Source organism: Armigeres subalbatus, chromosome 2, assembly GCF_024139115.2.
Source record: "Armigeres subalbatus isolate Guangzhou_Male chromosome 2, GZ_Asu_2, whole genome shotgun sequence".
NCBI classification, from domain to species: Eukaryota; Metazoa; Arthropoda; class Insecta; order Diptera; family Culicidae; genus Armigeres; species Armigeres subalbatus.
Window position 1 is genome coordinate 412,076,855 of NC_085140.1, and position 23,218 is coordinate 412,100,072.

A 23,218-nucleotide genomic window follows, 5' to 3' on the forward strand; every position below is an offset into this window, starting at 1 on the left:
GATTCCTCTGGGAATCCTGAAGGATTCCTTCGAATCCTGAAGGATTCCTCTGAATCCTGAAGGATTCCTTCGGGAATCCTGAAGGATTCCTTCAGAATCCTGAAGGATTCCTTCAGAATCCTGAAGGGATTCCTCCGGGAATCCTGGAGGGATTCCTTCGGGAATCCTGAAGGGATTCCTTCGGGAATCCTGAAGGGATTCCTTCGGGAATCCTGAAGAGATTCCTTCGGGAATCCTGAAGAGATTCCTTCGGGAATCCTAAAGGGATTCCTTCGGGAACCCTGGGGGGATTCCTTCGGGAATCCTGGGGGGATTCCTTCGGGAATCCTGAGGGGATTCCTTCGGGAATCCTGGGGGGATTCCTTCGGGAATCCTGGGGGGATTCCTTCGGAAATCCTGGGAGGATTCCTTCGGAAATCCTGGGAGGATTCCTTCGGAAATCCTGGGGGGATTCCTTCGGAAATCCTGGGAGGATTCCTTCGGAAATCCTGGGGGATTCCTTCGGAAATCCGGGGGGATTCCTTCGGAAATCCGGGGGGATTCCTTCGGAAATCCGGGGAGATTCCTTCGGAAATCCTGAGGGATTCCTTCGGGAATCCTGAGGGGATTCCTTCGGGAATCCTGAGGGGATTCCTTCGGGAATCCTGAGGGGATTCCTTCGGGAATCCTGAGGATTCCTCTGAATCCTGAGGATTCCTTCGAATCCTGAGGGGATTCCTCGAATCCTGAGGATTCCTTCGGGAATCCTGAGGGATTCCTTCGGGAATCCTGAGGGAATCCTGAGGGATTCCTTCGGGAATCCTGAAGTTCCTTCGGGAATCCTAAGGATTCCTTCGGGAATCCTGAGGATTCCTTCGGGAATCCTGAGGATTCCTCTGGAATCCTGAGGATTCCTTCGGGAATCGTGGAGGATTCCTTCGGGAATCGTGAAGTTCCTCTGGAATCCTGAGGGATTCCTTTGGGAATCGTGAGGATTCCTTCAGGAATCCTGAGGATTCCTTCAGGAATCCTGAGGATTCCTTCGAATCCTGAGGATTCCTTCGGGAACCTGGGGATTCGTCTGGAAATCATGGGGGATTCCATTGAAATCGTGGGAGGATTCCTTCGAAATCCTGGGGATTCCTCTGGGAATCCTGGGGATTCCTTCGGGAATCCTGGGGATTCCTTCAGGGAATCCTGGGGATTCCTTCGAATCCTGGGGATTCCTTCAGGGAATCCTGGGGATTCCTTCGAATCCTGGGGATTCCTTCGAATCCTGGGGATTCCTTCGAATCCTGGGGATTCCTTCTGAATCCTGGGGATTCCTTCGGGAATCCTGGGGATTCCTCTGAATCCTGGGATTCCTTCAGGGAATCCTGGGGATTCCTTCAGGGAATCCTGGGGATTCCTTCGGGAATCCTGGGGATTCCTTCAGGGAATCCTGGGGATTCCTTCAGGAATCCTGGGGATTCCTCTGAATCCTGGGGATTCCTTCAGGAATCCTGGGGATTCCTCTGGAATCCTGGGGATTCCTTCGAATCCTGGGGGATTCCTCTGGGAATCCTGGGGATTCCTTCGGAAATCCTGGGGGATTCCTTCGGGAATCCTGGGGGGGATCCTTCGGAATCCTGGGGATTCCTTCGAATCCTGGGGATTCCTTCTGAATCCTGGGGATTCCTTCTGGGAATCCTGGGGATTCCTTCAAGAATCCTGGGGATTCCTTCGGAAATCCTGAGGGGATTCCTTCGGGAATCCTGGGAGGATTCCTTCGGAAATCCTGGGGGATTCCTTCGGGAATCCTGAGGGATTCCTTCGGGAATCCTGAGGGATTCCTTCGGGAATCCTGAGGGATTCCTTCGGGAATCCTGAGGGATTCCTTCGGGAATCCTGAGGGGATTCCTTCGGGAATCCTGAGGGGATTCCTTCGGGAATCCTGAGGGGATTCCTTCGGGAATCCTGAGGGGATTCCGTCGGGGATGGGGGGATTCCTTCGGGAATCCTGGGGGGATTCCTTTGGGAATCCTGGAAGGATTCCTTCGGGAATCCTGGGGGGATTCCTTCGAATCCTGGGGACTTCCTTCAGGGAATCCTGGGGGATTCCTTCGAATCCTGGGGAGTTCCTTCGAATCCTGGGACCCTTCGGGAATCCTGAGGGGATTCCTTCGGGAATCCTGAGGGGATTCCTTCGGAAATCATGGGGGGATTTCTTCGGAAATCATGGGGGGATCCCTTCGGAAATCCTAGGGGGATTTCTTCGGAAATCCTGGGGGGATTCCTTCGGAAATCCTGGGGGATTCATTCGGAAATCCGGGGGGATTCCTTCGGAAATCCTGGGGGATTCCTTCGGAAATCCTGAGGGGATTCCTTCGGGAATCCTGAGGGGATTCCTTCGGGAATCCTAAGGGGATTCCTTCGGGAATCCTGAGGGGATTCCTTCGGAAATCCGGGGGGATTCCTTCGAAATCCTGAGGATTCCTCTGGGAATCCTGAGGATCCTTCAGGAATCCTAAGGATTCCTTCGGGAATCCTGAGGATTCCTTCGAATCCTGAGGATTCCTTCTGAATCCTGAGGATTCCTTCGAATCCTGAGGATTCCTCTGAATCCTGAAGTTCCTTCGGGAATCCTGAGGGGATTCCTTCAGGAATCCTGAGGTTCCTTCGGGAATCCTGAGGATTCCTCTGGGAATCCTGAGGGATTCCTTCTGGAATCCTGAGGTTCCTTCGAATCCTGAGGATTCCTTCGGGAATCCTGAGGTTCCTTCGGAAATCCTGAGGATTTCTTCGGAAATCCTGAGGGATTCCTTCGGAAATCCTGAGGATTCCTTCAGGAATCCTGAGGATTCCTTCGAATCCTGAAGTTCCTTCGAATCCTGAGGGATTCCTTCGGGAATCCTGAGGGATTCCTTCGGAAATCATGGGGATTCCTTCGAAATCATGGGGGATTCCTTCGAAATCCTGGGAGGACTCCTTCGAAATCCTGGGGATTCCTTCGAAATCCTGGGGATTCATCTGAAATCCGAGGATTCCTTCGAACTGGGGATTCCTTCGGGAATCCTGAGGGGATTCCTTCGGGAATCCTGAGGGGATTCCTTCGGGAATCCTAAGGGTATTCCTTAGGGAATCCTAAGGGGATTCCTTCGGGAATCCTGAGGGCATTCCTTCGGGGAGATTCCTCCGGGAATCTTGAGGGGATTCTTTCGGGAGGGGATTCCTTCAGGAAACCTAAAGGGATTCCTTCGAGATTCCTAAGGGGATTTCTTCGGCAATCCGAAGGAGATTCCTTCGGGAACTGCTAAGGGGATTCCTTCGGGAACTCCAAAGGGGATTCCTTTGGGAATCCTAAGGGGATTACTTTGGGAATCCTAAGGGGATTCCTTCGGGAATTCTTGGGGATTCTTTCCGGAATCCTAAGGGGATTCCTTCGAGAATCCTGAGGGAATTCCTTCGGGAGTCCTGAAGGCATTTCTTCGGGAATCCTGAGGGCATTCCTTCGAGAATCCTGAGGGCATTCCTTCGGGAATTCTGAGGGGATTCTTTCGGGAATCCTGAGAAGAAGGAAGGGAATCTCGAGGGGAATACTTCGGGAATCCTGAGGGATTCCTTCGGCAATCGTAGAGGAATCCTTAAGGTCTGAGGGAAGGGTTTTCCGTTAAAAAAGCACATGGTTGCACTCTCTGAGAGAGAAAATTGCACAATTCAGCCCGCCAGAATGACGCTGTCAGTATCGCCAAAATAATTTCATCATCATGCAGTTTACAATTGCTTGAGAATTCACCGTAAACGGAGAACAAAACAAATTGGCAACAATGCGGAAGAAATGTATCACTCATGCAGTGGTTCGGCGAGAGAACAGCAGCAGCGCCAACCAATCACGCAATGAGGAAATCAAAATAAACAAACTCCAGCTGGTTTTGGAAAATGAATACATGAGCCGTTTCTAAAACAACATTAGAAAATATCGTGAGAGGATTTCTGTACAATGTTTCCACAAAAGCTTTGAAAAGAATTTGGGTGACAACAGTGGTACTGGTGTAAGTAAGACAAATAATACAAATAAGATAGATAAGACTAAGAAGAAAAATAAAATAAGTTCCTAAAAGAATTCCTTCGGAAGTTCCTCCAGGAATTCCTTCGAAAGTTCCTCCTGGAATTCCTTCGGAAGTTACTCCAGGAATTCCTTCGAAAGTTCCTCCAGGAATTCCTTCGGAAGTTCCTCCAGGAATTTCTTCGGAAGTTTCTCCAGGAATTCCTTCGGAAGTTTCTCCAGGAATTCCTTCAGAAGTTCTTCCAGGAATTCCTTCGGAAGTTCCTCCAAGAATTCCTTCGGAAGTTTCTCCAGGAATTCCTTCACAAGTTCTTCCAAGAATTTCTTCACAAGTTCTTCCAGGAATTCCTCCGGAAGTTCCTCCAGGAATTCCTCCGGAAGTTCCTCCAGGAATTCCTCCGGAAGTTCCTCCAGGAATTCCTCCGGAAGTTCCTCCAGGAATTCCTCCGGAAGTTATTCCAGGAATTCCTCCGGAAGTTCCTCCAGGAATTCCTCCGGAAGTTCCTCCAGGAATTCCTCCGGAAGTTCCTCCAGGAATTCCTCCGGAAGTTCCTCCAGGAATTCCTCCGGAAGTTCCTCCAGGAATTCCTCCGGAAGTTCCTCCAGGAATTCCTCCGGAAGTTCCTCCAGGAATTCCTCCTGAAGTTCCTCCAGGAATTCCTCCGGAAGTTCCTCCAGGAATTCCTCCGGAAGTTCCTCCAGGAATTCCTCCGGAAGTTCCTCCAGGAATTCCTCCGGAAGTTCCTCCAGACGCTCCTCCGGAAGTTCCTCCAGGAATTCCTCCGGAAGTTCCTCCAGGAATTCCTCCGGAAGTTCCTCCAGGAATTCCTCCGGAAGTTCCTCCAGGAATTCCTCCGGAAGTTCCTCCAGGAATTCCTCCTCCTAGTTCCTCCAGGAATTCCTCCGGAAGTTCCTCCAGGAATTCCTCCGGAAGTTCCTCCAGGAATTCCTCCGGAAGTTCCTCCAGGAATTCCTCCGAGTTCCTCCAGGAATTCCTCCGGAAGTTCCTCCAGGAATTCCTCCGGAAGTTCCTCCAGGAATTCCCGGAGTTCCTCCAGAATTCCTCGGAAGTTCCTCCAGGAATTCCTCCGAGTTCCTCCAGGAATTCCTCCGGAAGTTCCTCCAGGAATTCCTCCGGAAGTTCCTACAGGAATTCCTCCACCTCCTCGGAAGTTCCTCCAGGAATTCCTCCGGAAGTTCCTCCAGGAGTTCCTCCAGGAATTCAGAGTTCCTCCGGAAGTTCCTCCGGAAGTTCCTCCAGGCCTCCTCGGAAGTCCTCCCTCCAGGAATTCCTCCGGAAGTTCCTCCAGGAATTCCTCCGGAAGTTCTTCCAGGAATTCCTCCGGAAGTTCCTCCAGGAATTCCTCCGGAAGCTCCTCCAGGAATTCCTCCGGAAGTTCCTCCAGGAATTCCTCCGGAAGTTCCTCCAAGAATTCCTCCAGAAGTTCTTCCTAGAATTCCTCCGGAAGTTCCTCCTAGAGTTTAACCGGAAGATCCTCCGGGAAATCTTCCGCAAGTTCCTCTAGAATTTCCTACGAAAGTTCCCCCAGGAATCCTTCCGGAAGTTCCTCCAGCAATTCCTCCGGAAGTTTCTCCAATAATTATTCCGGAAGTTCTTCCTGGAGAAATTCCTGGAGTAACTTTCGGAGAAATTCCTGGAGGAATTTCCGGCGAAAATATTGGAAGAACTTTCGGAGGAATTCCTGGGGGAACTTCCGGAGGACTTCCTGGAGGACCTTCCGGAGGACTTCCTGGAGGAACTTCCGGAGGACTTCCTGGAGGAACTTCCGGAGGACTTCCTGGAGGAGCTTCCGGAGGACTTCCTGGAGGAACTTCCGGAGGACTTCCTGGAGGAACTTCCGGAGGACTTCCTGGAGGAACTTCCGGAGGACTTCCTGGAGGAACTTCCGGAGGACTTCCTGGAGGAACTTCCGGAGGACTTCCTGGAGGAACTTCCGGAGGACTTCCTGGAGGAACTTCCGGAAGACTTCCTGGAGGAACTTCCGGAGGACTTCCTGGAGGAACTTCCGGAGGACTTCCTGGAGGAACTTCCGAAGGACTTCCTGGAGGAACTTCCGGAGGACTTCCTGGAGGAACTTCCGGAGGACTTCCTGGAGGAACTTCCGGAGGACTTCCTGGAGGGACTTCCGGAGGACTTCCTGGAGGAACTTCCGGAGGAATTCCTGGAGGAACTTCCGGAGGACTTCCTGGAGGAACTTCCGGTGGACTTCCTGGAGGAACTTCCAGAGGACTTCCTGGAGGAACTTCCGGAGGAATTCCTGAAGGCACTTCTGGAAGACTTCCTGGAGGAACTTCCGCAGGACTTCCTGGAGGAACTTCCGGATGACTTCCTGGCGGAACTACCGGAGGACTTCCTGGAGGAACTTCCGGAGGACTTCCTGGAGGAACTTCCGGAGGAATTCTTGGCGGAACTTCCGGAGGAATTCCTGGAGGAACCTCCGGAGGAACTTCCGGAGGAATTCCTGGAGGAACTTCCGGAGGAATTCCTGGAGGAACTTCCGGAGGAATTCCTGGAGGAACTCCCAAAGGAATTTCTGGAGGAACTTCCGAAGGAATTCTTGGAGGAACTTCCGAAGGAATTCCTGGAGGAACTTCCGAAGGAATTCCTGGAGGAACTTCCGAAGGAATTCCTGGAGGAACTTCCGAAGGAATTCCTGGATGAACTTCCGAAGGAATTCCTGGAGGAACTTCCGAAGGAATTCCTGGAGGAACTTCCGAAGGAATTCCTGGAGGAACTTCGGAAGGAATTCCTGGAGGAACTTCGGAAGGAATTCCTGGAGGAACTTCCGGAGGAATTCCTGGAGAAACTTCCGAAGGAATACCTAGAGGAACTTCCGAAAGAATTCCTGGAGGAACTTCCGAAGGAATTCCAGGAGGAACTTCTGAAGGACTTCCTGGAGGAACTTCCGGAGGACTTCCTGGAGGAACTTCTGGAGGACTTCCTGGAGGAACTTCCGGAGGACTTCCTGGAGGAACTTCCGGAGGACTTCCTGGAGGAACTTCCGGAGGACTTCCTGGAGGAACTTCCGGAGGACTTCCTGGAGGAACTTCCGGAGGACTTCCTGGAGGAACTTCCGGAGGAATTCTAGGAGGAACTTCCGGAGGAATTCCTGGAGGAACTTCCGGAGGAACTTCCGTAGGAATTCCTGGAGGAGCTTCCGGAGGAATTCCTGGAGAAACTTCCGGAGGAATTCCTGGAAGAACTTCCGGAGGAATTCCTGGAGGAACTTCCGGAGGAATTCCTGGAGGAACTTCCGGAGGAATTCCTGGAGGAACTTCTGGAGGAATTCCTGGAGGAACTTCCGGAGGAATTCCTGGAGGAACTTGTGAAGGAATTCCTGGAAGAACTTGTGAAGGAATTCCTGGAGAAACTTCCAAAGGAATTCCTGGATGAACTTCTTCAGGAACTTCCTGAGGAATTCCCGGAGGAACATCCCGAGGAATTCTAGGAGGGATTCCCGGAGGAACTTCCGAAGGAATTCCTGGAGAAACTTCGGAAGGAATTCCTGGAGGAACCTTCGAAGGAATTCCTGGAGGAATCTTCGAAGGAATTCCTGGAGGAACTTCTGAAGGAATTCCTGGAGGAACTTCCGGAGGAATTCCAGGAGGAACTTCTGAAGGAATTCGTGGAGGAACTTCCGGAGGAATTCCTGGAGAAACTTCCGAAGGAATACCTAGAGGAACTTCCGAAAGAATTCCTGGAGGAACTTCCGGAGGAATTCCAGGAGGAACTTCTGGAGGACTTCCTGGAGGAACTTCCGGAGGACTTCCTGGAGGAACTTCTGGAGGACTTCCTGGAGGAACTTCCGGAGGACTTCCTGGAGGAACTTCCGGAGGACTTCCTGGAGGAACTTCCGGAGGACTTCCTGGAGGAACTTCCGGAGGACTTCCTGGAGGAACTTCCGGAGGAATTCTTGGCGGAACTTCCGGAGGAATTCCTGGAGGAACTTCCAGAGGAACTTCCGTAGGAATTCCTGGAGGAGCTTCCGGAGGAATTTCTGGAGAAACTTCCGGAGGAATTCCTGGAAGAACTTCCGGAGGAATTCCTGGAGGAACTTCCGGAGGAATTCCTGGAGGAACTTCTGGAGGAATTCCTGGAGGAACTTCTGGAGGAATTCCTGGAGGAACTTCCGGAGGAATTCCTGGAGGAACTTGTGAAGGAATTCCTGGAAGAACTTCTGAAGGAATTCCTGGAGAAACTTCCAAAGGAATTTCTGGATGAACTTCTTCAGGAACTTCCTGAGGAATTCCCGGAGGAACATCCCGAGGAATTCTAGGAGGGATTCCCGGAGGAACTTCCGAAGGAATTCCTGGAGAAACTTCGGAAGGAATTCCTGGAGGAACCTTCGAAGGAATTCCTGGAGGAATCTTCGAAGGAATTCCTGGAGGAACTTCTGAAGGAATTCCTGGAGGAACTTCCGGAGGAATTCCAGGAGGAACTTCTGAAGGAATTCGTGGAGGAACATCCGAAGGAATTCAGGGAGGAACTTCCAAAGGAATTCCTGGAGAAGTTTCTGAAGGAATTCCCGGAGTAACCTTTCGGATGATTTGGAGATTCTAGAACATCTGCGTTGGACTTATTTGAATGATGAAGCATTCACAAGGGTTCTAAGGATTTTATGGACACGCTGGGTTGCTATCGATTTGATGTCAGTCGTAGTTGACCTGATAGATCAATTGAAATCAACTCCCGGACAATTTGGGGACCCTAGAACATCTGCGTTGGACTCATTTGACTGGATATTATTTGGATATTATTTGAAATTTTTTAGAGGATTATTCCAGATATTTCAAAAAAAATCTTCCAATAATCCCTGGAAGATTCCTCCAGGTATTCAGAGAGAATACCCTCTTACATTTCGTGTGGAACCCTCCAAGAATCCCTAGAGAATTTCTTCAGGAATACCGTGTGCCTTCATGGCTTCCGAGAGATTGCCACAACAAATTTCGAGAGAATTTCTCTGATATTTTTAGAGAATTATTTCAGATACTCTGAAATAATTTCAAGCATCTCGAGAGAATGCGTACAGGAATTTAGTAAAAATTTCTCCGGAAATTCCGGAATTCTGAATTCTGAATTCTCACGATTTCCGAAGGAATTCTCCTAAAACTCTTGAATGAATCCTCAAAGGATACCAGAAGGATTCGTCCCAGTTATCACAAAGATATCCTTCCAGAAGTTTTGAAAGAATTTATTAATTCTAGACCAACATTTGAAAAGGGCGTAATAGCCAAAATTTATTCATTCAGATTCTCCGTCCACATATATAGCTGTATATGTAGACGAAGAATCAGAAGGAATAAATGTTGGCTATTACGCCCTTTTCAAATGTTGGTCTAGAATTAATCTAAAAAAACAATAGCTGGTTTCCACTTTGAATTATTTATTATCAGAAATCGTTACTGAATTAAAAAAAACCCTTCATGGAATTCAGTAGGAAGTCCCTTATGAAAAACAAGGATTCTCTCTCGAATTTAGTATGGATCCCAAAAGGATTCTAGAAACAAAACCGAAAGGACTAGCCTTATTTGATAGAGTTTTTCAGTGGTCGTGAATTCTTTTAGTGACCGTAGATCCTGCCGTAGATATTTAGTTTTAATTTTCATAACGAATTGAATCAATACATACACCTAGGATTATTTTTATTTAGGTTTTGCCAGTCTTGTCAATCTCATCGTCTCAAATCATCATCGGAGAACTAGGCATTCCGAAAAGATGGATCTTATGAACCAAAAGGATCAGGGCTGGATTACGGTTCTGCTATCACCTTCTACACCGCTGTAAGCCGATCCCCAAGCCCAAGCACACGAGGTTACCATGGAGCATACCACGGCGGATTATGTGATCAATTGTAAGTGCAATGAATCAGCTCGATTATTTGTAATTTATCATACTTTTTATTTCTCCTGCAGATGACCTACCCTATCTTAAGTTATTGCTAGAGGAATTCGAGGACGCCAAACAAATTTCCTATTAATCTTAGTATCAATGGCATTAGATTTCGACCCGAGGTTATAGAGCTTAATGAGAAAGTAAGTTACCATATTTAATTCAAGGATGGGAACATTAAAATTTATTTTTTTATTCTTTGCAGTTTAACCTCCGGGAAACAATTGACGGAGGTGATCGAGGTTCGTCTAGAGGAGCAAGTTGCTCAACTTTGATAATAAAATGACCCCCATTCGGTTCACGCAGGATCCTCGCATCAACAGAGCTATGTGCTGAAAAGAAGCCAACTGGAAAGCTGTCCTTTCCACAGCATGAAAGGATTCAGAATGTAATCTAAAATTGATTCCACAATAGGGTAACCGTACCCTTAGTGGAGGTAGCACCAATAGTGGAGGTAGTGGGGTTTAATGAGATTTATCATATTTATAGGCTTTACGATGGTTTCAGTTGATGCGTCGTGCTTTAAATATCCTGTTAAATGCAACTTACCTTAATATTTCGCTTCAAAAACTATTGAAAACAATGATTTTCCTTAACAAAATTGACTCCCTTGCACCTATAGTGGTGCAACTGTACCAATAGTGGCGAGTCTCATAAGAAACCAATGGATAGCACCACTATAGGAACCAAAATTAATTTTTACCGCCACTAAAGGAACAGTGTACCCATACTGGTGCAAGCAATATTTGGTAATTGTTGATGTTAAATGACATCTATCTCATTTTTGTTAGCAAATTTATTAGTCTATCTATTGACTAAGATAATAAAGCAGTAAATTTCCCACAATTATCAATTTAAAAAAAAATCTTTTGAGGATCTACTAATACCTCCACTATTGGTGCCGTTACCCTATGTGATTTCGAATGAGTAACGAATGGAATGACGAGTATACCAAATGTAATTCTTACAGAATTCCATTCGTAAGCCAGTCGGTATTCTATTCTGAATCTATATGTTTTTTCGGAATTCTTCCGAGATTTCAGTCGAAATATTTTCGGTACTCCATTCAGAATCCTTGCGGGATTCCAATCGCAATTATTCAGGGATTAAATTCAAAATTCTTTAAGGGTTCCATACATAGTCTATTTACATATCTTATTAATTTCCATTCGCATTCTACACAATCATTCCACGGAATTCCATTCATAATCCGTTCGGAGTTCTACACTTTGAGCACTTTTGTGGAATTTTGAAAGTATTTCTAATGATATTCCGCAATGATTTCGAATAGAATACAAAGGGAAATCCATAAAGAATTCCGAATGGAATCCCAAAAATGATTTCGAACGGAATTCCAAAAGAATTTCGGATTTTATCCCCACACAACTACCAACGGAATTCCAAATAAAATACCGAACGACGAAAGGTTTCCTGAGGGGTTCGGAAAAATAACTCGAGTGGATTCCACATGTGATTCTAAAATTAATCCGAATCGAACCCGGAAAGAATTCCGAGTGGAATCCATTCGAGTTCTCATTCAGAATCTTTCCGTGATTCCCTTCGAAGTTTCGTGGGAATTCTATTCGTACTCCTTTGGGGAGAAAATTCAAAATTCTTTTGGTATTTGATTCGAAATAATCGTGGCATTTCATTTGGATCATTTTGAAATTTCATAGTGTGCTATAGGGAAGTATGGAGGCAAGAAAGAAGAATGGAATCCCACAAAGATTTCGAATAAAATCTCAAGAGGATTCTGATTGACTGATGAAGCAGATGAAATAGCGAAAAGGTTTGGAATGGAATACCAAAAGGGTTACGAATGAAATTCCGAAAGGATAGCGAATGGTATCACGTGAGGTTTGTGAATTGAACCCCAAGATTATCCTTTCGATTTGGTATTGAGATTTCATTAGCTATCCTTTCGCAACTTATTAAAAAAAATCGGAACCTTTCAGAATTCTATTTCTCATCCTTTGAGAAGTTTATTCTCAATACTTTAAGGATCAACTTCGAATTTACTGGTGATTCCTTTCAAAACCATTCTTGGGAATCTGTTTGGATTCCCCTAAAGATTCCAATTGTGTAGGGATTCTATCCGGAAACCTTTCGAGATTCCACAAACAGTGCTTCAGCTTTTCGGTCTGATTTTGTTTCAGGATTTTATTTGGAATAATTTCGATGTTCCTATTGTATTTTTGTGATTCCATGCGCTTCCTGGAACTCCTTTCGGTATACTTTCAGGATTTCTTTCGGGAATCCCGGGAAGGATTTCGAAACGAACTCTCAATGAATGGATGGATTGTTCAAATGCTATTTGGAAATAATTGCGAACCTGGACCCTGGAAATTATTCCTATTGAAATCCTTAGGGAATTTCCAATAATTTATAGAATCTTAACATATCTAAATTCCAATGCCCCTGCTGCCCCTACTCGATTCCATGGAGTTGGTATATCATTCTCACAATCTTTACCCAATTTACGGGCGCATTCCCGAGTAGAACTTGACTTGCTACTGTATAACGATATATGTAAACAGAATTTAAATAAACATTTTTAAATAATTCTAAAATTTTCAATGTAAACAAAGAAAAGAAAAGAACAAAAAAGAAGAAGAATCATCAAGTACCCATATCTCCATCATATCTAGCAAAAGTCTAGCAGAACTGTGGTACCCATGTCTAGGAGATGTCTCTGCGTTATCTAAGAGAACCGATGTGTCAAATCACTTTCGGTTTAACCGGTTCAAACGGTCTACTCGTCTAAAATCTGAGGTAGATACCGGTGTAAACGGTTGTTGCATTTGAGGCGGATTTGAGGTCTGACAGGTGCTAGACATCGAAGAAAAATATCTAGGAGACTAATTTTTTTGTCTCAGAGATATCACGGTAGAAGTCTAGAAGATCTTTCCGAGCGGGTGGGGGCACCCGTAGCCAAATGGTGGCATGCGCTTTCGATTTGTAGCACTACGTTTGTATAGGTGAAACTCTAAAATAAAAACATTCTCACCAATAACCCGTACTGGAGAAAATAACCGAAAGCTGCAGATATAATATCCGATGCTTGCGATTAGGTTGCTAAGATTTTTTGTAAAAACAGGTTAATCCACTCAGCGGTCAAGTTTCATTCGCAAATTACATAACGCTAAACTCAACCCACACCCAGCCTCTAGTAATGCTTCATGTATGGTAGGGTTCTGAAATTTATAAAGTCCTTAACGCTCAGACAAGTACCTTCCCACAACCTAAAACGTCATGTAGTTTGTAAATGGGCCCTCATGATGCTTTTCTCGAATCACGATATAATCGCTTTCATTCGCAGAACATACCAAAAATAATTGCCTACCTTACGGCTTCTAAACACGATTCAAGCAAAAGCGATTCAAGCATCAACCTTTCGTGGTTCGATACACCATTTTCTTCATAATTTTGCAAATAAATGATTCAATTAGTGTAAGAATATTTAGTTTTATCATCTTTCGCATGAATCCTACAAACAATTTCTCATTTGATAATGGAAAGATACAATGGATTATAATATTATGTTTCATTAAATAAATTTTCAACGTCATTTCATGTGCATAATTTCAAGTCAAATTACTTGACAAATACCTTCATCATAATTTAGATTTATTATTGCTTGCAATGTATTTTGATCTGTAAAATGATACCGAAAAAGTATTCTTTCAACTCGGGAAGTTGAAACACGTGAGAGTTTTGAGAGGATTCACAACAGCTGATCGATATGGAGAGGAGTGGAATCAAACGCACGTACCAATAATGAAACTTCAATACAGGCAGAGTTAAAAACAAGCATCCAATAATTGTATTTATGAATAATTGTGTAATAATATCAGGTAGTTGGCACAGTTATAACTGTTTATGCACAGTGCAAAGCAAGGAATTGCCTTGAATAAGTTTTACAATTGGCTTTCTTCAGTAGTGCGTTATGCATCATCCCCACCTAAAGCATTGTTTACGTTTTGGAAAAAAGTTACTTTGAGAGTATCGCGAGAGCGAGAGCAACACAACTGATGGTTTCAACTAGCAGTAAATCTCAAAATTATGCGGCAGCCAATAATTAACGTATGCAATTTGTTTGAAGGCACAACATGGGGGCTAGAACATGTAGCTATTTTGCAATTGCAGTTTTTAATACAGTTTTCATTTTTCTAAACTTCTTCACTTGCAAATATGGTAAATATTTGGGAAAAAATGATTCATATAATTGTATTTTCGTTAGCATGTCCTTGGTAAGCATGCTATTGGGGGGATCTGAAACGCACTCTCACAATCAGTGTGGTAGTATTTTACATGCAACCAATTAGAATTCACGCTCAATACGATGATTTGATTTTCTCTATTTGTAGCATGCCTTTATTCAACGCAAGCAAAATGACTGGCACTATAAACCTGGGTGGTGCGGATAGAATCGATTTGGTTGTCAAACTGAAGCCAAAATTTTCTATTGTGCCGGAGCCAAACATTGAAGATTGTGGTTATGTTCGTTTCTGATCTAATATTGAGAAGTATTGTTATTATTTTGGGAAAAAATATAAATAAACTTTGTTTGAGTTTTGTATTATTTGTAACAAATATTCTCACATTATATTTCGAGTGGAAAATTAGTGGGAATGCAACTAAAAAGCATTCGTTACGAAATTTCACGAGATTCAGCAGCTGATCGGAGCATGAATGTATGTAAACAATCGTAAAGTCATGTAGAGTCTAGCGCATTTGTGCGCTCTCATGCAGCGTGGAAAGAGAAATTCGAAGAGCGGGAAATGTTTGACAGCCAAGTAACTGCAAAATAATTTTGTTTATGGGAGTGATTTCAAAATATCCCTCTGCTCGCTTGAGCGCAGAAAAGCGGCTCTATCCGCAGTACCCAGCTATAAACAGCAACCCGTCTTTATCTCTCGTATGTTCGAAATCAACAATCACTCGTCCCAAGTGGGCTGAAAAACTATCCACCTGATAGGGACAAGGATGCCGACGTTTTGTCCATTTCTCTCGAGACTTTCGCTGGTTTTAATGAGATATTGCGGACATTCATCGTCGTATTTGGTATTTGGCGTCAAAACCAAATGTAAGCAAGCCGACTGGTGGAATAATTCTAGTTGGAAATGCAATATATGAAGACTTATAACGATAAATGTGCTCAACCGTAGCATAATGGGCCAAGGTTTGAGCCGTTACCCCTACTTAGTGAAAATTTTTAAATTTTCTATAAAAAAATCACTTTGTAGAAAATTTTGTAATTGTTTATTGCTAATAATGATTCATTTATGGAAATTTTGTATTTTTTTGTGTGGAACATTTTGATTTTTAATGGAAAAATCGTCTTTTATAATTGCAATTTTTGCTTTTAAAAGTGCTAGTTTATTTTGGTTTTGTGGAAAATTCTCAATTGTTTATGGAAATTTAGTATATTTTGTGGAAATTTTATATTTATTTATTCCTCATACCATGATTTCTTTATTGGTAAGTTCCTAATTTTTTATTGGAAAATTTCTATTTCTTCAGGGAAATTTTATTTTGCTGCCTTTGGAAATACCTTCAGAATTTTCTTCAATGAAGTTCCCTTAAATATTCTTAAAAAAATTCGTTCTGAAATTATTTCTGGAAATCCTCCGAAGAATCCATTTTCATGGAAGTTCTGTTCTTTCGAGAACTTCCTCCAGAAATTCCTTCAAAAATTCTAGGGATTTCCTCATATTTTTGAAGAAGTTTCTGAATAAATTCCTGATGAAATTTCTGAAAGAATTCCCGAACGATTCCTCCGAAAATGCTCGCAGAAATTCCTTTCAATATGCCTTCAAAAGCTCCTTCAAAAATTCTTTTAGGAATTCCATCGAAATTTCTTTTATGATTCTTTTCAAAACTCCTTTAGGAGTTCTTCGGAAACTCTTCTAATATTTGCTTCAGGAATACCTTTAGGAATTACTTCGTAAATTCTTTTAGGAATTCCATCGAAAATTATTTTAAGTAATTCTAAATGACTTTCCAAAAGTATTTTTTAAGTATATTGTATGTATTTCCAAAGAAATTTTAGCAGGATTCTCTAAAGGAATATCCGAAAGAATTCCTGAAGTAATATTCCACTGAATTCCTAAAAGAATATCCAATGGAATTCCTAAAGGAAAACCCGGAAAAAAATCCTGGAGAGGAAACTATGAAGGAATTTCCGGAGGATTTTGTAAAGGACTCGTTGGATGATTTTTCTAAAAAAATTAAGTAAATTTTCAGGAAGATTTCTCAAAAAAATATTCCAGGAGGTATTCCAGACTGCTGAAAAAAATGTGGAAGAATTTTTGATGATATTTTCTACGGAGAACCTGAAGGGATTTCCGAAAGAATTTCTTAAGAAATTCCAGAAGTAATTCCAATTAGAGGTTCCAAAGATAGTTCTAAATACCTCAATGAATTCCTACGTCTATTCTTTCATGAATTTCTTCAAAAATTCATACAACTTTTTTTTAATTTGGTGAAAATCCTTTTTCAGAAATCGTGGCGTACATGTTCAAATTTGAAAAAAAAAATAATTTGGTGGGTTATATACCCCAGTTAAACTTCGCCAGTGTACAAGTCCAGAAGAAACAAATTATCTCCTTCTTCAATTGTAAGGCGAGTTGTTTGACAGCTATTGTTTGTGACTCACTGCCGGCCTATGACACATGTACTATTTATTCTTGCATTAAAACGTATATTTACGACTCCTCAATTGAACCTTCGAATGAATTATTTGAATACAACATGTTCACTTTGTCACTTGGTGATTTCCCTGATTATCCCAAGAATTCCCTGAATATTCCAGGTGGACAATAATTCCCTGATAATACTAGGTTTTCCACGTTTTTCCAGGTAGTCGACACCCTGTTGATAAGGAGGAAGGTCGTTCGATGTTTATCGTCCTCAAAATAGCCCTTCGTTTGTTTTAAAATATCCTCTTCTATAAAAAAAATCTGAGAAAATCTAATTCTGCCATGAAAATGTATGTCAAGTCTCGTTTGGAAAATTAGACGGTATAATATGGCTCTTTAAGGCAATACTTAAATAACTTTTTACTTTTCAGCACTATTTATGCAAACTTTGTGTTATTTGGTAGTCCAAAAAGTCGCAAATGTCTATAAGTATGTGGTATAAGGCAGACGCTGTAGTCACTAGACTGCCGAGCTCGTTTGCAAAAATTGAGAAACTTAACAAGGATATGAGAAAACAATTGCAGAAATATGCAAAAATGAGGTAGTTCTTGATGACATTTACAGAAAACCATAATCAATTCTGGAATTTCGTAAAGATGTTTGAAGACATACTTCTTGGAAATGTTCTATAAACTCTGGAAATATAATGATTGTCTTAATAGTCATAGGGAGTTTTATAACTTATCTAAAGATGTCCAAAAAAAAATCTCCCCGAGAGGATCTCCGGAAAGTCCTAAAAGTATTCTATAGATTTGATAACACAGTTTTTGTCCTACCTACGTCTCGAAACGTGGCCGCGCCTCTGTTTTGGTTGATACAACCACCATACGCGCTAGTTGATTAAACTAACGGATATATTTGTTTCAACCATGCTTTCCATCTGTCACTGTCAAATATTACATCAGAAAACAACAATAATTATAGTTGTTTTTACTTTAGAAAATGCTACGAAACTACTTCATCGACACTACGATTACATCAACAAAATAGGAAAATGCAGAATCAGAATCGATTTAGTAAACAAGGGGAGTAAGAGTCATCCTTACCTCTGCTCCATGCTTGTTCCAGTAGACAGGATAATTTATGTTTATCAGTTTCTACAGTTTTTTTTTCATATCACGAATTGGTTGTCAGAACTACGATATTATTATTGTTTCAATCATACAATGCAGGATTGAAAGAACAATAATGTTCACTTGAAGGAATCAATGATTCATCGTAGAAACAACAATGTAAAATATTGAAATAACAATATGCACGTAGTTTGGTGCAACAATCGAAATAGTTGCTTTAATCTTGCATAATTCTTCTGCGTGTACATGTTTTAATTATTATTTTGTATTTTTTTTATGATTTTGGGCTAATCGACCCCAACAAATTGTTCGGAATGCCTCGGAAAGCAATCTCTGTGTTTGCAGCGAGGATTATCAGGACATTGATCATGTCGTGTGGGCGTGCGAAGAGAATCGCGGCCCCAGATCTGTATTAACTGAACATCTCTGGATCCGAGGAAAACAACCAAAGCCTATTAGAGAAGTGTTGGCGGGCCTTGATCTCGAATACATGTCCCTCGTTCACCAATTTGTGAAAGTTGCTGATGTAAGACTGTGATCTTAGTCTGCCCATCCCCTTGTCTGTCGTACCCCATATCCTCTTGCTGTCCATTTCAATGTCTGTCGTTAACCCCTTTCGTATGTCTTCCTCGCATTGTTGTTTCCCAAAAAATGTTGTCCCGTTACAGTTGTGAAACATCGCCAAGAATGTCAACTATGTGAACATCAGCATCGTAACTACTTAAGCACCCTAAATTCCCTTCCTTTCCTACTATATTATTGTATTCCCTAACCTCGACCAAACCGCTAGTCTTTCGGTTCCCCAAAACTAACATTATGTATAAGATTTAAGAAATGAATTTTTAAACTTGTTTTCGGCTCCGTAACGCTTCACGGCAATTGAGCCTCCAAAATAAACGAAAGATTTTAAAAAAATGTTAAAAATGAACTTTACTTGTTTATAGAGAATTCACAATTCATATCACCGCAACCGAATGCGCAACACTGCTGATGCTGAACAAACTTGATATTGAAGCATGATATTGAGTTTTTACACTTTGGGACAAACGTTTGTTGTGAGTTGAGTCTGTCCCAATAATTTCAAGAGAGGACAATGTTGGTGTCATTGGCAAAATGGTAGATTTACATTCGCTGCGCATAAGTAATACAATCATATCATTAATCAAAATTTAGCTAGAATCATTTGTTCATCAATTAAAATACTTCAGAATTTTACAATAAAACCAAAAAGCCTTTCCTGGTAATAATTATGCAGAGGGTTCGGCTGATGTTGGTGTATCGGAGCTACTTCTAACGGCGTTGCAGTTTTGGATACTAAAAACGAATATTTTAGATTTTCCCGACGTTCCAATTCTATTTTGAGTCTTCTTCAAGTCTTCTACAAAATCGTCGTATAAAGGTACATGTTCATGTGTCGGTGTCAATTCTAAAATTGTACATAGGATATTGAACTAAGTGATACGAAGCGATTTTTGTAAAAGGTAATTTCACCTAGTCACTTGATTATCACTAAACTTCTATTTTCCCCGAAGGCGGTAACCGATTTGGCAGAATTCTCCCCTTGAAGAAGACTCGAAATAGAGTTGAAACGTCAGGGAAAATCTAAAACATTCAATTATCCAAGACTGCAATGGTTCCCCGGTAATTTTAAGAATTATCTTCAGGAGAGGCCAAAGTTAAAGATCGGAAGAATTCATTCGTCCGACATCCAGAACAATCCACAATTTCACGATATCAACAGTCTTATAAAAAAATATGAGAGAAAACTACCCACCTTCTTCGTGGAATGAAATGATCATCTGATGATCACGAATCTGGTTCCGGAACACCGGGAATCTCTGGCATAAAGAGCCAAATTTGAGCAGTATAATCATAACTGCAATACCCGGTAACTCTCCAGAATTTCATTGGAAATTCAGAGAGGTTTATCGTTTAGCCAAATTTCAACTGGCATCTTTCTTCGTTAAGAAAATTATTTTGAGCTTTTTAGTGGAATGTTTTCACCTGTCATAAGAAGAGTTTCAACAATCCCATTGAATTCCACCACTTAATTGTATCCTGACAGATACGTATTTCGACCTCAACAGTAAGGCCGTCTTCAGTGTCTTGTACTTGACTCGACTTGAGGATATTGGAATCAGGAAACATCGGAGAAGAGGACATCATGGTATCATTCGACGTAGCGGCATTGTTCCCAAGCGTTCCAGTGAAGGATGCTCTGAACCTTTTGGAGGATTGGCTACTAGGACAACGGACGGATACAACATGGCGAGGAAAGGTAAAGATGTATCTCAAGCTTGCAAGATTATGCATGAATGAGAACTACTTCACACTCCGTGGAAGCTTCTACAAACAAACGAAGGGTGCACCTATGGGAAATCCGCTATCACCGTTTTTGTGCGAATTATTCATGGCGAATTTGGAGGACAACCTAGAGGAACAAGGAGTACTACCCGAGAAGTGGTGGAGATACGTGGACGACATTTTCAGCATCATCAACCGGAAAGATCTACCCAGGATTTTGGAAGCGATAAACAACGTGCATAAAGACATCAAATCCACCCACGAGGAGGAAAAGGAAGGTAAATTACCTTTCTTGGATCTACTGGTTATCAAGGGAACAAATGCAACATTAGACTTCGAAATCTACAGGAAGCCCACCAACACCATGAGAGTCATCCCATACACATCAAATCATTCGTATCAGCACAAAATGGCAGCTTTTCATCACATGATCCACAGGATGCAGACGATTCCCCTGAGCGAAGAAGGAAAAACGAAGGAGCTACAACACATCTTGGAAACAGCGAGGATCAATGGATACAAGGAAAGAACAATACAAGCAATCATCAACAAGAAGCAGAGGAACCTACGGAAAAACGAACTGACAACACTAACACCGATCGATGAACCGCTGAAGAGGGTATCGGTCCCCTATGATCGACACATCACCCACCAGCTACGCCATCGACTGAGGAAATTCGGCATCGATTTAGTATTCTCCAGCAGAAGCAATCAACTGAAGACACTGTTGGGCTCCACAAAGGATAGAGTAGAAATGTTAAATAAGGCCGGGGTTTATCAAATTAATTGTTCACAATGTGATAAAGTATATGTAGGTCAAACAAAAAGATCGTTAGATGTAAGATTCAAAGAACATATTGCAGAAGTAAGTAAGGCTAAGAGGGAAACTGATAAGGGATTAAATTATGAGTTTAGGTCTAAGGTAGCTGAACATGTATATCAGGAAAATCATTCAATTACGACATCAAACATTAAAAATTTTAAGAAATGTCTCTTCTCCGTGGAAACTTGATGTTGCTGAGAGCTTGGAAATCTACCGACAGGTACAAATGCGGTTGTTGAATAAAGATCAAGGAAATGGTAGCTCCTGGCTCTTCAAGTTTATACCTAAGCATTAAGCGCATCAAGCGAAGTAGAAATAAGCACCGTAGTAAGATAAGTACCTAGATAAATTATTATACCTACGCATAGTATAAATAGTGTAAGCTGCGATCATTTTCTTCAAGTCGAGTCAAGTACACACTGAAAAAAAGTCGAGTCAAGTACAAGACACTGAAGACGGCCTTACTGTTGAGGTCGAAATACGTATCTGTCAGGATACAATTAAGTGGTGGAATTCAATGGGATTGTTGAAACTCGTCTTATGACAGGTGATCTTTCTTCGGATAGACCTGAAATCTCTATAGACTATAGTAAACATGGAAAGTGATTTTTAACACGATATAGAAAAAAAATCCACACGTTGGTTATCTTATGTCCCATGTCCAGGAAAGTCTACGGAAGAACTAAACCCAGCCAGCTTCAGCTAGACTGAGGAAGGCTCATACTACTACGAGTGACTGTTGAATCTTTTAACTTCTGTGGAACTAATTCGAACATACTCAAAATACCTAGGTAATCAATTGGAAACCAAAAATTCAATAACGCAAAAATATATCCACTTTTCCAACTTGATATATGTTATTAGGGTAATAACTTTCATGTACAGCAACAAAGTCTTTCGGTGTGGGTGTTTTCGTGAATTCTGGTTGAGTAAATGTATTTTCATTACCATCCTTTTTCTGAATTTCCACGCATTAACTATATTTCCACGTGGTAACCACCAACAACAAGTAATATTTCAAAATCCTTTCATTTATTTTCAGATGAAGTTGAAATCAGAACAAGCCATTTCTTGTGCAGAATATTATTCCTATCTAGTGAAAGTGGATATGTTAACCTATTTTCGTAATTGTCGAATCAACGTCTTAGTTTTATCACATGTCTCACATCGCCATCAATAAATGACATAATTTACAATCAATTAGGCACTGTGTCGCATATACGAACAAACTTACCTGAATAAACACAATCGTTAGAATAAACAACACTAAGTTTCCAGGATCTATCTAAAAACACTTATGCGCACTTAATAGAATTTCCTCGTAATTGACTCATCCGTCGTAAGTGTAACCTTTGGACCTAGAATCCTAACGGCGTCAACAATTATTATCCTCTTTACAATGTTTTCCACGGAAAGTCCTCTCCAAACGAAACAAGCACAACAAACTCAGAAGCCCACCAGCCTCCCACGTTGTTCAACAGTAACCGTTTTTTCTATCTATTTTATCCCGTACCAGGAAGTGAAAATCTTCCGATCCGTTCCGTGCCACGCTTGCCAACCAACTAACGAAACTAATTTCCAACAGTTGAAATTTAATCTTTCACCAGGGAAAATCCTAGCCGCAGCACATCATTTTCCAACCCACCCGAACACCCCACAGGGCACAGCCAGCGCGAGAGATGAGATTTACATCTTGAGTGCAAAATTGTTCTCTCGCATCTGTGGGGTGCCTTACGCCTTACGGCAACCACGTGCGATTGCTCTCTGTTTATGTCGCGAAACAGATGTTCAGTTGGTTGGCCGGCAAAACATGGTATCATTTGGAAACCACAGTACGGAGGAAAACTGGCGGTGGAGTAGATTTTCCAACTTTGTTTATGTTTGAGCGAGCGAGTTTGTTCTAACCACCGGTTGATATGCGAAGTGAGTGCGCCGGCTTGGTGAGATTGAGTTCCGTTTCATTCATGGTTCAAATGTTCCTGTCTCCCTGCAGTAATAATGGAATACAACAAGGCCGTTACAATTTTTGGTGTACCGTAATCAGGGGTGAAATAGGACAGCACTCGATGGGCTCTCTTACTTACTTGATGGCTACAGCTCTTCCTCGATAAACCTACGCCGAATGGAGTATCCTTATCCACATGTTCCTATTAAATTACATTGAAGATTCTGGAAATACATCAAGTCTCATTAAAACCACTTTCCAGTTTTATAAACACACAATGTTTTTTTATTTCCGTTCCACTGATATCGCAATCTGCCTTCTGGATGATTGAGTTCAATTCATGGGCGTTGCCAAGGGGGGCAGGGGGGGTCGCCCCCCCTAAATTGTGGAAAGATTGAACGGGTACTGAAATGAATTCCCTCAAACATGTGCACTTT

General features: G+C 42.3%; 1 protein-coding gene and 1 long non-coding RNA gene across 5 annotated transcripts in view; one reads left to right on the forward strand and one right to left on the reverse strand.

Moving 5' to 3' along the window:
* The window catches only part of LOC134217662 (EGFR adapter protein-like), a 254,022-nt gene extending 231,647 nt beyond the window's left edge, over positions 1-22,375 (reverse strand). For all 4 annotated transcript variants that reach the window (XM_062696472.1, XM_062696471.1, XM_062696470.1 and 1 more), the window contains exon 1: positions 22,071-22,375. The gene's annotated coding sequence lies outside the window, so the exon portion shown is untranslated. The remainder of the gene's footprint in view (positions 1-22,070) is intronic.
* LOC134217660 (uncharacterized) lies at positions 9,389-12,436 on the forward strand. The gene is made up of 3 exons (XR_009981123.1): positions 9,389-9,897; positions 9,959-10,078; positions 10,141-12,436. It is a non-coding gene; the product is annotated as an uncharacterized LOC134217660 (long non-coding RNA).
* Positions 22,376-23,218: the final 843 nt, after the last annotated feature.